The sequence below is a fragment of the Oncorhynchus clarkii genome, chromosome 5, assembly GCF_045791955.1.
Source record: "Oncorhynchus clarkii lewisi isolate Uvic-CL-2024 chromosome 5, UVic_Ocla_1.0, whole genome shotgun sequence".
Lineage (NCBI taxonomy): Eukaryota > Metazoa > Chordata > Actinopteri > Salmoniformes > Salmonidae > Oncorhynchus > Oncorhynchus clarkii.
In genome coordinates this window covers 57,894,644-57,908,264 of record NC_092151.1, presented here as the reverse complement: position 1 = coordinate 57,908,264, position 13,621 = coordinate 57,894,644, and the positions used below count along the sequence as shown (strand labels likewise).

Genomic DNA, 13,621 nt, shown 5'->3' with positions numbered 1-13,621 from the left:
AACAGTCAAAGAGATGACATTTGATTGTTGCAGACTTCATTTCCTTCCATACTGCTAGACCCAAACACCCTTTTTTTTGGAGCACTTGCGTAAGACACTTCCTATCCCCTTGCTTTGCTCTACTTGTTCAAATTTGCCATCTCAACATACAAGTTGGGCTGTCTAAACAAATATAGACATATACATGAATATACCACACATATATACATTATGCACTATAGTTGATACACATGCATTAGAAATGTACGAAGCAGGGATGGCTTGTGCAAATGAATATTGGGGTAAGACTGCTTGTGTATTAAAACTCTTAGAAAAAGGAGTTCCAAAGGGGGTTTTCAGCTTTTCCCATCTGGTTCCAGGTAGAACACTTTGGGTTTCATGTAGAACCCTCTGTGGAAAGGGTTCTACATGGAGCTGAAATGGGTTCTTTCTGCTTGGAACCAAAAGGGTTCTACCTGGAACGACAAATTGTTATTCAAAGGGTTCTCCGATGGGGACAGCGGAAGAAACCTTGTAGGTTCTAAATAGCACATTTTCCCTAAGAGTGTAGTGTTTCCCCCTCACCATTCATCTAAATGTAAATGCTGCAACTTTTATGGGTCTACAAAAAGTCAATTCAATTCAAAAACAGGCCAGCAATGCTGAAAAGGCCCAATTGATTCCATGCTATATCATGTAATTTACCTGATAAATATAATAGGCCCGTTGGTTTTTATATTCATAAATTTCATGAAAGTTTTTTTGTTTTCTATTTAACTTGGCTTCAGGCCAGTTGTAAATACAGCTACCATATCTGTTTCCAACTTCCCCATTCCCCAAACTGAGTGGCGCGCGGTCTAAGGCACTGCATTGCAGTGCTAGAGGCGTCACTACATACCCGGGGTCAATCCCGGGCTGTATCACAACCGTCCGTGATCGGGAGTCCCATAGGGCAGCACACAATTGGTCCAGCGTTGTCTGGGTTAGGGGAAGGTTTGGCCGATGTAGGCCGTCGTTGTAAATAATGTTCTTAACTGACTTTCCTAGTTAAATGAAGGTTAAATAGCACACTTATTTATATTAGAAAGTATATTAAATAATTATTTGCAAATGCAAAATGAACCCAAACTCTGGATAACTGCAGTTGAAAAGGCTTCACAGAAACATATTGATCACAGATGGATTTCATAATAATAACTGAAGCTTTTATATCATAACGATCATTTAATTACTTGGCACGTCGCCACATATCGAAAAGGGAATGTACTGCACACATGGCAGCATACGAATACATTAGAGTGTATCCGATTAGTCAAGTTAAATCAGACATGATATATATTTTTTTAAACAGACAGAATAAGACTGGCGCTTATTTGTATAAATCCAAATTAAATCGAATATGTGAGCCACAATAAGAGAGAGAGAGAGAAAAAAAAAACTTACCAAATCAGCTTCCGTTTTGTTTTTGCACTCGGAACAAACATTCCTGATTTCCCCTGAATCTACGGCGTTCTGGTGGTTATTGATTGTACATTTCATATATAGTAGTAAACTGATATCAATTGATTGTGATATTTCTATTCCGTTGTATACATATTATTCGATATCAACGTATGGCTTTGATTCAGAGGTTACATTGTATCTTTGCCTAATCCAAGGCGTGCTCACGGTCGTAGAGTCAAATCATTGGTTGACAAACAGCAATCGGATGCAAATTCCTAACCTCTGAATCAGAGGGGGCCAACCTACCCCAATACAAAGGGAATGTCGGCATGTGTAATATATATGTGCTGTCAATGTGGGGGAAATAATTGCATTATAAACCGACTTTATACGTTTCATGTTGTTGAAATAACTAAGAGATGTTGAAACGTGTGCGCGTTCTATAATTCGAGGAATGCGTTAACAATTTTCTGCTTAAGCACACCTCGGCGTAGTCATGGTTGGAAACTTGGCAGATTGTCCCTTGAAATTATAATGAAGACTACCTAACCCACGAAGAGTTTTTGGCGACGTTCCCTTAGATGGTGATAATTTTAACCCTACAGCGGGTAGGTGGGTGGTGTCTACTGTATGCTTAATATTTGGCACAAGAAGTAAACAGACTGAATGAAGAGTTAAGTCCACGCCTCCTAATTATCGCTTATACATTTAACTTATTCCTTACCAAATTTACCATGTGAATTTTCTTGGGAAATAAACGTCAATTATTTCATTATTATAATATTATTAATAATGATTATTATATTAACTATTATTAATGCATAATAAGAGAAATCTAGCGTTTCTTCAGAGTTAGACTACTTGTCCTATAAAGGGGTTATGCATTTCAATCACCCAGCAAAGGTTAGCTACAATACAGCTACAGTATTTGTAATTATAAATACCAATTACTAAACCGAAGATAACTGCTTGAGCTCTAATACATACATTTAAATGATTGTATCATTAATTAATGTATCAAATTACTACTACTCTCCTTTAATTAATTAAAGAGTCAATAGCAGTACAATAATGGTCAAACTACTGACCATAGCAAGAATTAGTTGAGGTCGCCTATTCTTGCCCAGACTGCAATCCTGATAAGATTTGGCTACTCATTTAAACAAATGTGATACTAGAGCAGAATTGCATTTCTGATTTAAGCAGCGTAGTGTGTTGATATCATTTATACTTTTAAATCAGGTTCGGTTCCATATATGTTTTTTTCTTGCCATTGAAGGTGATATAATGAAGAATGTAGACCTTTGGCACAAATTGTACACATTTGTAAAAATATTTGGTTTGTAGGTCTGTTTCACTAGTGAAGGCCTACTATATTTTATAGTCAAATATAGTCAAATGTCAGTTTTAACAATGCTGAAGTGAGACAGGACTTAAAGGGGCAATCTGCAGTTGCTACATCTATTTGTTTTACTTATGTATTCATTATGTACCCATTAATTCTTGAAGGATATAGTTCATCTTTCGTACCCCATCAGAACCCAAAATAAAGCTTGTTTTACTCCATGTTTGTAAACAAAGTAAATGTAAACAAACCCCAAATAGCCTCAAAACATGGTTAAAACGATATATTTGATATAATGGATGGTCATTCCATGAATCCATGGCTCGGTCTATGAATTTGAGAGTGGTTACATTTCTGCAGCCTCATCCCTCAACGTTTAACTGAAACAGCGGCGCGGTGTATGCTTTGTTATTGTTCTAACTGCTGATTGCTGTTTTAAGTCAACTTTCAGCAGAAGTATTTGAATTGAAGCATCATTTCATTCTTATCAGTATCAACAATTTACCTATAAGACATTTTGTGTCAGTTAACAAATAAACTAAAATAATTTATTGAAGTTTACTGAGGAAAACTTAAGGTTCTTCTAACACATGAAAGATTGTTTAAAAAAATTAATTCTAAGACATTAAAGTGAACTATGCAGAAATCTCTGTTTCCTGGTTATAAAAATTCTAATAGTTTGCCTAGTTTCGGTTTATGTGACAAAACAAGCAAGTACAGTGTAGAGAAATATTGTAATATCTAAACTGCTGTGAAATTCTTTTCCATAACCAAAAATATTGTATTTTCAGCTGTTTGAAGCTGGTGTACAAAACCAAAAATAAAAAGATGCAAAAACTAAACTTTAAAACAGCAAGCATAGAAATAGCACACACAGAAATAGCACACATAAAACAGATATATCCCCTCTTTGACTTGCTTTTAATGAGAATGTCAGATTTATAACTGAAATTCCTACGTGAATTTTGTCGGGTCCACCAAAAAGAGACATATTTACAGCTTTACCAACATCATGCATTACTAACATCATGCTGCCATCTAGTGGATAGATTCATGAATCATGGCAACTCTCAAAATAGAATACACTGTCTTGCAAGCAATTTACTGTAGCAGAACTCTTGACAGCGTTAGCAAAACAACTGAAATGATCACTAACAAAACATTGTGTCATTTACCATGCACATATAGGCCTATGCTAAATGTGTGATTTATGTTCACACTGCTAACAGGAGGGAATACTGCCAGCAATTGCCCAACTATAACGGGCGTGACTGTGCGTGCACCAGGCATATGCACAGACAGGAGTCAACCTGTGCCGAGCACATACCCCTTTGCCCTCCGACTTGCAAAATGCCCGTTTGGGTGGCGGTAAAATAATACATTTTTTTGTATAAAGTTGTATCATTGTTGTCCTGAACCATCAAGTGTGTTTAGCTAGCTACCTAGTTTAAATATCAACAGTACTGCCACAGCAGCGTAACATTTGATCATCAATATTCGGTCTGATTGGCTGCTACGCACAGCAGAAAGTCAAAAAGGAGTGGCAGCATCAAAGACCCTTGCTCCGACCCAACTCCATCCCTTCCTCAGTCTACAGGAGCCACACAGGTAGTCTAGCCTCTAACTAACCAACGTATAAAAAGTAGTATGGTTTAAGTACAAAAATAAATGAACATTAAGTTAAACATACATCCTGAGTTTGTGCTTTCTTTCCCAATTTTCTGAAACTTTGACGCAATCAAAGATACACGGTAAAAGCCCACTTTAGAAGTTGCAGCAGATATTTCATAAAATTATCTTTGGATGCAAGATCTATTGACCAATTGCACATACACTTTTTTTTGTTTAGTTCAGGTTTGTAATTGGTTAAACATGTTCAGACTTTCACATTGTGGTACCCAACTCACAGAAAAGTAGATGTTTTGCCAGAGGTATTGCATTCTTGTGGGCTTTTCCTCACATTTGAAGCAGAATTACATTCTACATTTCCTGTTATGTAATCAATTATTTTAATTACTTTTTGAAATGACGTTTTAAGTGTCCTTCAACCATGTTTTCTATACTGAATCCCTGCCAATCATTGAAACTCATGACTTATGGTAGGGAGTCTCTCTGCTCCATCATACTGCTCGGTCTTACTACCCTCTGTCCATTTCATATTACAAATGCAAAATTATATTTTAAGTTGTTCCTGAAATACTGCTTGAATCAATGATTAAATAATCACCTCATTTAAGAGTCATTGAACACTTGAATTAACATTTATTGCAATTGTCTATTCAGACATGGCTATCAGCACTCTTTTCTAGTAAGGATTACACAGCCAATTGCTTAGAAATAGGAGAAAAGTTTACATTTACAAGCTACACCACTATATTACGAATGTTGATTATTTTCCTAAACATGTACTGTCTTTACTTAAGATATATACACTACTGTTCAAAAGTTTGGGGTCACTTAGAAATGTCCTTGTTTTTGAAAGAAAAACACATTTTTTGTCCATTAAAATAACACTAAATTGATCAGAAATACAGTGTAGACATTGTTAATGTTGTAAATGTGTTATGGTGAGTGAATGAGGACCCAAAAGCGAACTAACTTAAACAGAGCTTCTTTAATAACCAAACATAGGTAGGCTCAGATAGACCGGCAGATTCCGACAGGACAGGACAAGGTTACAGCAAACATGACGATAGTCTGGCTCAGGCATGAAACACAACAAACAAGAATCCGACAAGGACAGGAACAGAAACAGAGAGAGATATAGGGACCTAATCAGAGGGAAAAAGGGAACAGGTGGGAAACGGGGTGAATGGGTAGTCAGAGGAGACAAGGAACAGCTGGGGGAAAGCGGGGGAGAAAAGGTAACCTAACAACGACCAGCAGAGGGAGACAGGGTGAAGGGAAAGGACAGAGACAAGACACAACATGACAGTACATGACAGTACCCCCCCACTCACCGAGCGCCTCCTGGCGCACTCGAGGAGGAAACCTGGCGGCAACGGAGGAAATCCTCGATCAGCGCACGGTCCAGCACGTCCCGAGAGGGAACCCAACTCCTCTCCTCAGGACCGTACCCCTCCCAATCTACGAGGTACTGGTGACCACGGCCCCGAGGACGCATGTCCAAAATTCTACGGACCCTGTAGATGGGTGCGCCCTCGACAAGGATGGGGGGGGGGGGGGGGGAAGACGAGCGGGGGCGCGAAGGACGGGCTTGATGCAGGAGACATGGAAGACCGGGTGGACGCGACGAAGGTATCGCGGAAGAAGAAGTCGAACTGCGACAGGATTAATGACCCGAGAAATACGGAACGGACCAATGAACCGCGGGGTCAACTTGCGAGAAGCCGTCTTAAGGGGAAGGTTCTGAGTGGAGAGCCAAACTCTCTGACCGCGACAATATCTAGGACTCTTAGTTCTACGCTTATTAGCAGCCCTCACAGTCTGCGTCCTATAACGGCAAAGTGCAGACCTGACCCTCTTCCAGGTGCGCTCGCAACGTTGGACAAAAGCCTGAGCGGAGGGGACGCTGGACTCGGCGAACTGAGATGAGAACAGTGGAGGCTGGTACCCGAGGCTACTCTGAAAAGGAGATAGCCCGGTCGCAGACGAAGGAAGCGAGTTGTGGGCGTATTCTGCCCAGGGGAGCTGTTCTGACCAAGACGCAGGGTTACGAAAAGAAAGACTGCGTAAGATGCGACCAATAGTCTGATTGGCCCGTTCTGCTTGACCGTTAGACTGGGGGTGAAAGCCGGAAGAGAGACTGACGGAAGCCCCAATCAAACGGCAAAACTCCCTCCAAAATTGAGACGTGAATTGCGGACCTCTGTCCGAAACGACGTCTGACGGAAGGCCATGAATTCTGAAAACATTCTCGATGATGATTTGTGCCGTCTCTTTAGCAGAAGGAAGCTTAGCAAGGGGAATGAAATGAGCCGCCTTAGAGAACCTATCGACAACCGTAAGAATAACAGTCTTCCCCGCTGACGAAGGCAGTCCGGTGACAAAATCTAAGGCGATGTGAGACCACGGTCGAGAGGGAATAGGAAGCGGCCTGAGACGGCCGGCAGGAGGAGAGTTACCGGACTTAGTCTGCGCGCAGACCGAACAAGCAGCCACGAAACGACGCGTGTCATGCTCCCGGGTGGGCCACCAAAAACGCTGGCGAATGGAAGCAAGCGTACCCCGAACGCCAGGGTGGCCGGCTAACTTGGCAGAGTGAGCCCACTGAAGAACGGCCAGACGAGTAGGAACGGGAACGAAAAGAAGGTTCCTAGGACAAGCGCGCGGCGACGGAGTGTGAGTGAGCGCTTGTTTTACCTGCCTCTCAATTCCCCAGACAGTCAACCCGACAACACGCCCCTCAGGGAGAATCCCCTCGGGGTCAGTGGAGGCTACTGAAGAACTGAAGAGACGAGACAAAGCATCAGGCTTGGTGTTCTTAGAGCCCGGACGATAAGAAATCACGAACTCGAAACGAGCGAAAAACAGCGCCCAACGCGCCTGACGCGCATTAAGTCGTTTGGCAGAACGGATGTACTCAAGGTTCCTATGGTCAGTCCAAACGACAAAAGGAACGGTCGCCCCCTCCAACCACTGTCGCCATTCGCCTAGGGCTAACCGGATGGCGAGCAGTTCGCGGTTACCCACATCATAGTTACGTTCCGACGGCGACAGGCGATGAGAAAAATACGCGCATGGGTGGACCTTGTCGTCAGAGAGGGAGCGCTGAGAAAGGATGGCTCCCACGCCCACCTCTGACGCGTCAACCTCGACAACGAACTGTCTAGAGACGTCAGGTGTAACAAGGATAGGAGCGGATGTAAAACGATTCTTGAGGAGATCAAAAGCTCCCTGGGCGGAAACGGACCACTTAAAGCACGTCTTGACAGAAGTAAGGGCTGTGAGAGGAGCTGCCACCTGACCGAAATTACGGATGAAACGACGATAGAAGTTCGCGAAGCCGAGAAAGCGCTGCAGCTCGACGCGTGACTTAGGGACGGGCCAATCAATGACAGCTTGGACCTTAGCGGGATCCATCTTAATGCCTTCAGCGGAAATAACAGAACCGAGAAATGTGACGGAGGAGGCATGAAAAGTGCACTTCTCAGCCTTCACAAAAAGACAATTCTCTAAAAGGCGCTGGAGGACACGTCGAACGTGCTGAACATGAATCTGGAGTGACGGTGAAAAAATCAGGATATCGTCAAGGTAAACGAAAACAAAGATGTTCAGCATGTCTCTCAGGACATCATTGACTAATGCCTGAAAGACAGCTGGAGCGTTAGCGAGGCCGAAAGGAAGAACCCGGTATTCAAAGTGCCCTAACGGAGTGTTAAACGCCGTCTTCCACTCGTCCCCCTCCCTGATGCGCACGAGATGGTAAGCGTTACGAAGGTCCAACTTAGTGAAAAACCTGGCTCCCTGCAGGATCTCGAAGGCTGAAGACATAAGAGGAAGCGGATAACGATTCTTCACTGTTATGTCATTCAGCCCTCGATAATCTATGCAGGGGCGCAGAGACCCGTCCTTCTTCTTGACAAAAAAAAACCCTGCTCCGGCGGGAGAGGAGGAGGGGACTATGGTACCGGCGTCAAGAGCTACAGACAAATAATCTTCGAGAGCCTTACGTTCGGGAGCCGACAGAGAGTATAGTCTACCCCGGGGGGGGGTGGTTCCCGGAAGGAGATCAATACTACAATCATACGACCGGTGTGGAGGAAGAGAGGTGGCCCTGGACCGACTGAACACCGTGCGCAGATCGTGATATTCCTCCGGCACCCCTGTCAAATCACCAGGCTCCTCCTGTGAAGAAGAGACAGAGGAAACAGGAGGGATAGCAGACATTAAACATTTCACATGACAAGAGACGTTCCAGGAGAGGATAGAATTACTAGACCAATTAATGGAAGGATTATGACAAACTAGCCAGGGATGGCCCAAAACAACAGGTGTAAAAGGTGAACGAAAAATTAAAAAAGAAATGGTTTCACTATGATTACCAGAAACAGTGAGGGTTAAAGGTAGCGTCTCACGCTGAATCCTGGGGAGAGGACTACCATCCAGGGCGAACAAGGCCGTGGGCTCCTTTAACTGTCTGAGAGGAATGTCATGTTCCCGAGCCCAGGTCTCGTCCATAAAACAGCCCTCCGCCCCAGAGTCTATTAAGGCACTGCAGGAAGCTGACGAACCGGTCCAGCGTAGATGGACCGACAAGGTAGTGCAGGATCTTGAAGGAGAGACAGGAGTAGTAGCGCTCACCAGTAGCCCTCCGCTTACTGACGAGCTCTGGCCTTTTACTGGACATGAAGTGACAAAATGACCAGCGGAACCGCAATAGAGACAGAGGCGGTTGGTGATTCTCCGTTCCCTCTCCTTAGTCGAGATGTGGATACCTCCCAGCTGCATGGGCTCAGCACCCGAGCCGGCAGAGGAAGATGGTAGTGATGCGGAGAGGGAGGCGACGGAGAGCGCGAGCTCCTTTCCACGAGCTCGGTGACGAAGATCAACCCGTCGCTCAATGCGAATAGCGAGTTCAATCAAGGAATCCACGCTGGAAGGAACCTCCCGGGAGAGAATCTCATCCTTTACCTCTGCGCGGAAACCCTCCAGAAGACGAGCGAGCAAGGCCGGCTCGTTCCAGCCACTGGAGACAGCAAGAGTGCGAAACTCAATAGAGTAGTCTGTTATGGATCGATTGCCTTGACATAGGGAAGACAGGGCCCTGGAAGCCTCCTCCCCAAAAACAGATCGATCAAAAACCCGTATCATCTCCTCCTTAAAGTCCTGATACTGGTTAGTACACTCAGCCCTTGCCTCCCAGATTGCCGTGCCCCACTCACGAGCCCGTCCAATAAGGAGAGATATGACGTAGGCGACACGAGCAGTGCTCCTGGAGTAAGTGTTGGGCTGGAGAGAAAACACAATATCACACTGGGTGAGGAACGAGCGGCATTCAGTGGGCTCCCCAGAGTAACACGGCGGGTTATTGATTCTGGGCTCCGGAGATTCGAAAGCCCTGGAAGTGGCCGGTGGATCGAGGCGGAGATGGTGAACCTGTTCTGTGAGGTTGGAGACTTGGGTGGCCAGGGTCTCAACGGCATGTCGAGCAGCAGACACTTCCTGCTCGTGTCTGCCTAGCATCGCTCCCTGGATCCCGACGGCTGAGTGGAGAGGATCCGAAGTCGCTGGGTCCATTCTTGGTCGGATTCTTCTGTTATGGTGAGTGAATGAGGACCCAAAAGCGAACTAACTTAAACAGAGCTTCTTTAATAACCAAACATAGGTAGGCTCAGATAGACCGGCAGATTCCGACAGGACAGGACAAGGTTACAGCAAACATGACGATAGTCTGGCTCAGGCATGAAACACAACAAACAAGAATCCGACAAGGACAGGAACAGAAACAGAGAGAGATATAGGGACCTAATCAGAGGGAAAAAGGGAACAGGTGGGAAACGGGGTGAATGGGTAGTCAGAGGAGACAAGGAACAGCTGGGGGAAAGCGGGGGAGAAAAGGTAACCTAACAACGACCAGCAGAGGGAGACAGGGTGAAGGGAAAGGACAGAGACAAGACACAACATGACAGTACATGACAAAATGACTATTGTAGCTGGAAACGGCAGATTTTTAATGGAATATCTACATAGGCGTACAGAGGCACATTATCAGCAACCATCACTCATGTGTTCCAATGGCACGTTGTGTTAGCTAATCCAAGTTGATCATTTTAAAAGGCTAATTGATCATTAGAAAACCCTTTTGTAATTATGGTAGCACAGCTGAAACTGTTGTTCTGATTAAAGAAGCAATAAAACTGGCCTTCTTTAGACTAGTTGAGTATCTGGAGCATCAGCATTTGTGGGTTCGATTACAGGATCAAAATGGCCAGAAACAAATAACTTTCTTTTGAAACTCGTCAGTCTATTCTTGTTCTGAGAAATGAAGGCTATTCCTTTTGAGAAATTGCCAAGAAACTGAAGATCTTGTACAACGCTGTGTACTACTCCCTTCACAGAACAGCACAAACTATCAGGTATCAAGGTAAGACCCAGATGCAGACCGTGTCGAAGTACCAATGTTTATTACAGCAACAAGGGCAAAGGTACAGGATGGTAGACAGGCTCAGGTCAGGCAGAGTTCGGCAATCCAGAGGTGGGGCAAAGGTGCAGGATGGCAGGCAGGCTCAGAGTCAGGCAGAGTGGTAAGGCGGGGTATAGGGTCAGGACAGGCAAGGGTCAAAAACCAGGAGGACGAGAAAAGAGACTGGGTTAAAGCAGAAGCTGACACAAACACTGGTTTGCTTGACAAACAAGATGAACTGGCAACAGACAAACAGAGAACACATGTATAAATACACGGGGGAAGATGGGCGACACCTGAAGGGGGGTGGAGACAATCACAAAGACCGGTGAAACAGATCAGGGTGTGACACAAACTGGCTCTAACCAAAATAGAAAGAGGAGTGGGAGGCCCGGTGCACAACTGAGCAAGAGGGCAAGTACATTAGTGTCTAGTTTGAGAAAAAGATGCCTCACAAGTCCTCAGCTGGCAGCTTAATTAAATTGTACCCGCAAAACACCAGTCTCAACGTCAGCAGCCAAGAGGCGACTCCGGGATGCTTGCCTTCTAGGCAGAGTTGCAAAGAAAAAGCCATTCCTCAGACTGGCCAATAAAAATAAAATATTAAGATGGGCAAAAGAACAGACACTGGACAGAGGAACTCTGCCTAGAAGGCCAGCATCCCGGAGTCGCCTCTTCACTGTTGACGTTGAGATTGGTGTTTTGCTGGTACTATTTAAGGAAGCTAGCAGTTGAGGACTTGTGAGGCTTCTGTTTCTAGAACTAGACACACTAATGTACTTGTCCTCTTGCTCGGTTGTGTACCGGGGCCTCCCACTCCTCTTTCTATTCTAGTTAGAGCCAGTTTGCGCTGTTCTGTGAAGGGAGTAGTACACAGCGTTGTACGAGATATTCCGTTTTTTGGACATTTCTCGCATGGAATAGCCTTCATTTCTCACAAAAAGAATAGACTACCGAGTTCCAAAAGAAAGTTCTTTGTTTCTGGCCATTTGAGCCTGTAATCAAACCCACAAATGCTGATGCTCCAGATACTCAACTAGTCTAAAGAAGGACAGTTTTATTGCTTCTTTAAATCAGAACAACAGTTTTCAGCTGTGCTAACAATTGCAAAAGGGTTTTCTAATGATCAATTAGCCTTTTAAAATTATACATTTGGATTAACACAACATGCCATTGGAACACAGGAGTGATGGTTGCTGATAATGGGCCTCTGTACACCTATGTAGATATTCCATTAAATCAGCCATTTCCAGCTGCAATAGTCATTTACAACATTAAATGTCTACACTGCATTTCTGATCAATTTCATGTTATTTTAATGGGCAAAATTTGCTTTGCTTTCAAAAATAAGGACATTTCTAAGTGACCCCAATCTTTAAACAGTAGTGTAATACAGTACCAATCAAAAGTTTGGACACCTGCTCATTACTGGGTTTTTCTTTATTTTTACTATTTTCTACATTATAGAATAATAGTGAAGACATAACAACTATGAAATAACATATGGAATCATGTAGTAACCAAAAAAAGTGTTAAACAAATCAAAATATATTTTATATTTGAGATCCTTTAAAGTAGCCACTCTTTGCCTTGACAGCTTTGCACACTCTTGGTATACTCTCAACCAGCTTCATGAGATAGTCATCTGGAATGCATTTCAATTAACAGGTGTGCCTTGTTAAAAGTTCATTTGTGGAATTTCTTTCCTTCCTCCTTAATGCATTTGAGCCAATCAGTTGTTGTCACGTTCTGACCATCGTTCGTGTGTGTTTTCCTTGTTTTAGTGTTGGTCAGGATGTGAGCTGGGTGGGCATTCTGTTGTTTGTCTGGTTTGTCTATTTCTATGTTTGGCCTGATATGGTTCTCAATCAGAGGCAGGTGTTAGTCATTGTCTCTGATTGGGAACCATATTTAGGTAGCCTGTTTGGTGTTGGGTTTTGTGGGTGATTGTTCCTGTCTCTGTGTTTTGTTGTCACCAGATAGGCTGTTAGGTTGTCTCACGTTTATTGTTTTGTTAGTTTGTTCATGTTCAGTTTCTTCATTAAAAAACATGAATAACAACCACGCTGCATTTTGGTCCAACTCTACTTCACCCAAAGAAAACCGTTACAGTTGTGTTGTGACAAGGTAGGGGTGATATACAGAAGACAGCCATATTTGGTAAAAGACCAAGTCCATTTTATGACAAGAACAGCTCAAATAAGCAAAGAGAAATTACATTCCAGAATTACTCTAACACATGAAAGTCAGCAGTAGCCTCTCAAAGCTAAATTAATAAATCAATAACATCCTTCCATCTCATTTGTCTGGAAATGAGTTAATTGGGTCATAATTTCCCACAGAATCTATGCAAGTCCAGTCTTTCGCCAAGATGGACGTCTACATTTTCACCGCGGAAAATCTTCAGAGGGAAAAAGTACCTGCTTCCAAGGTTGGTGGCGTAAACAGAGTGAGGTTGAGCACCAAAGAAACTGAGAATGTTCTCTTCCAAGTACCTCAAGTGTACCCTAAACCAATGTGAGCGAGGGAAGTAAAAGTGTCTATGGCTAGGTTTCCATCCAATTGGTGACAAATTTTCATGTGAATCTTCTAAAATCTGTATTAAAAACAATACAGGGATTTTCTCACGAGAGGTATGTTTCCATCAAACTGACATGTTGAGGATAAAAGGATGTGCTGATGACGTAGTGCACATAAACATAAAAATAAATGTGCATTAAGATCCCATGTAACAAATAAAACATAAGTTAAATGGGTTTCTAACTCTA

General features: G+C 43.5%; 1 protein-coding gene and 1 pseudogene across 1 annotated transcript in view; both read right to left on the bottom strand.

Moving 5' to 3' along the window:
- LOC139409080 (AT-rich interactive domain-containing protein 3A-like) overlaps nucleotides 1–1,684 on the bottom strand; it is a 39,995-nt gene extending 38,311 nt beyond the window's left edge. Inside the window, exon 1 of the mRNA XM_071153763.1 lies at nucleotides 1,423–1,684. The gene's annotated coding sequence lies outside the window, so the exon portion shown is untranslated. The remainder of the gene's footprint in view (nucleotides 1–1,422) is intronic.
- The window catches only part of LOC139409722 (R3H domain-containing protein 4-like), a 31,308-nt pseudogene that overhangs the window by 15,439 nt on the left and 2,248 nt on the right, over nucleotides 1–13,621 (bottom strand).